This window comes from Oratosquilla oratoria, chromosome 44 (assembly GCF_046742065.1).
Source record: "Oratosquilla oratoria isolate Oo_2021 chromosome 44, ASM4674206v1, whole genome shotgun sequence".
Taxonomy (NCBI): Eukaryota; Metazoa; Arthropoda; class Malacostraca; order Stomatopoda; family Squillidae; genus Oratosquilla; species Oratosquilla oratoria.
This window is the reverse complement of record NC_134820.1, coordinates 30,420,324-30,422,823: the sequence shown is the minus strand read 5'-3', so window position 1 is coordinate 30,422,823 and position 2,500 is coordinate 30,420,324. Positions and strand designations below refer to the sequence as shown.

The window sequence follows — 2,500 nt, the reverse complement described above, 5'->3', positions numbered from 1 at the left end:
ATGACGTCAGATTAAATGAGAGAGAAAACGGGAAGCAATTAATGTGATTTCAGAGAAAACGGGAAGCAATTAATGTGATTTCAGAGAAAACGTATTCTAATTACCCTAAGACAACACGAGGGCAAAAAAGATGAACGAAAAAGAAAATGAACAAGGAAAAAAAAGAGTGAAATAGAGTGTTAACAATATCTTTAACGACAAAAGAAAAGAGCAAAAATATTTCTTATATATGACGCAAAGTAAACGTTGGGGTAGAGAGAGAGAGAGAGAGAGAGAGAGAGAGAGAGAGAGAGAGAGAGAGAGAGAGAGAGAGAGAGAGAGAGAGAGAGAGAGAGAGAGAGAGAGAGAGAGAGAGAGAGAGAGAGAGAGGACGGGGGGAGAAAGACTGATAGGCACAGTTAAAAGAGAAATGAAAACGGGAACCCAACAGAAAACGGGGAAAACTGAAAAATGAAAAGAGAAGAGAAAGCAAGGGAAGAGGAAAAAGAGATGAACTGAGTGAGAAGAATGAGAATGCTTGGTAAGAAAAAGAAGAATATGGAGAGAAAGAGAAAAGTAAGAATGAAAAAAAGAAACGTTCATATATTCAAGCAAAGATAAGACAAGGAGGACAATGAATACGGAAGACGACTGGATGTGATCAGCATTGAAGGTACCGGTGACTGAAACTCGAACAAAATCAATACTTAGAGAAGAATATGTAAACTGGACGCTAGCCACGAGACATATATATATACATACATACATACATACATATATATATATATGTATGTATGTATATATATATATATATACAACATTGAATGGGTGCCCGTGAATAGAGATACATTTTTATCAACCACAATGCACTTTAATTGTAAGCCATCAACATCGGGATATCCGTGGAGGCCAGCATGCAGAAACTGAAACGTGGTACGGCCAAGGACTCGAACCCAGTTAGCACGTGACAAATGCTGTAGTGACTTTACCGATTGCTCCTTCAAGAGAGATATAAGTTGAAGACAAATTTTCTCATATTTTTATATGCTCGAGTTACATAAACATACACGAAATTTTGCGTTCAACCCATCTCCACTATGATAGCACAATTGATAAGTATACGAACGCGGGAAAGTATATGTACAACACTGAATGGGTCCCAGTGAATATAGATATATTTTTATCAACCACAATGCAATTTGATTCTAAGCCATCAAGAACTAAAGATTCCTTCGAACGGTGTTGTGTGTTATTTGAACACTTGAACGCAGCCACGATGCGCTCGTGGGTCCCCGTTGCCTGCTTGCTCCCTCCTCCCTCAGGCCAAAAAATAAATAAAAATAAAAGAATTATATATATTTAAACGCCCACTGCCATTTGCCTAAAAACACCTGAGGGGTACTCAGGCCACTGTGTACACAAGACCACATTTGTTTTAATTGTTTACATTGTTGTTGTTTTTGTTGTTGGTGGTGGTGCTGTTGTTGTTGCTGCTGCAGCTGTTGTTGTTAATGTCGTTTTTGTTGTTGTTGTTATTATAATTGTTGCAGTTGTTGTTGCTGTTGCTGTTGTTGCTGTTGATGTTGTTTTGTTGTTATTATTGTTGTTGAAGTTGTTGTTGTTGTTGTTGTTGTTATTGTTGTTACTGTTGTTGTTGAAGGGGCAATGGTGACGGCTTCGGCCGCAGATACTCAGAGCCTCTTGGTGTAGGCTCCTCACCTTTCTTCTACATTCTTCTACCTTGTAGTGACTACGAGGTTGGCGAAATTGTTTCTACCTACCTTGATATCAAATTCGAATCCCGCACACCTTTGCTGTTTCTACCTACTTTATGATTAAACCTGCGTCCCAGCGGTCGACCACAAACCCTGAACTATAATATACGAGGGGGTGGTGGTTCGAACCCTGCCGCCGGCGAAGTTGGACCAAGGGCATGGCTCATTAAATTCCACGCTACAAAGTCCTCTGTAAGGGGCACCGTCCTAGCCTCCCGATAGTGGGGAGTTTGTGACGTTGAACCATATCATCACAAAATATATATGTATATATGTATATATATATATATATATGTATATATATGTATATATATTTATATATGTATATATATATATATATATATATATATATATATATATATATATATATATTGTTATTGGAGGTTTCGTATGCATCATGGGTCAGTTTCAATTATCCGCAACAATACACAACGTTCCTAGGCTGTTCCAGCCAGCAACCAACCACCCCGCCGTGCATCGCAGGCCCTTCCTGCCACCGTTCCCCCTCCCCATTTTCTATTTTTCCAAATAACTTTTTCTCCCTTCTTCAAATGGCTATGCAAATAAAAAACGGGAACCACGCGAGCTTTAGTACTTTTCCGTTTTCTTTGGAATCTTGCCAGTCTATTCCATTCATTTCACCGATGAGGTGCAGCTGGATCGTGCCAGCTGGACGTTCCAGTGCCGACCAGCTGTCCAGTTCCAGGATTGGGACTCTAACGACGCCCAAGTCGCTTTTTTTTTTA

At 39.6% G+C, this 2,500-nt stretch overlaps 1 protein-coding gene across 2 annotated transcripts in view; it reads right to left on the bottom strand.

Moving 5' to 3' along the window:
• Nucleotides 1–2,500, bottom strand: part of LOC143022418 (carbonic anhydrase-related protein 10-like) — a 902,084-nt gene that overhangs the window by 821,635 nt on the left and 77,949 nt on the right. The window lies entirely within an intron of this gene.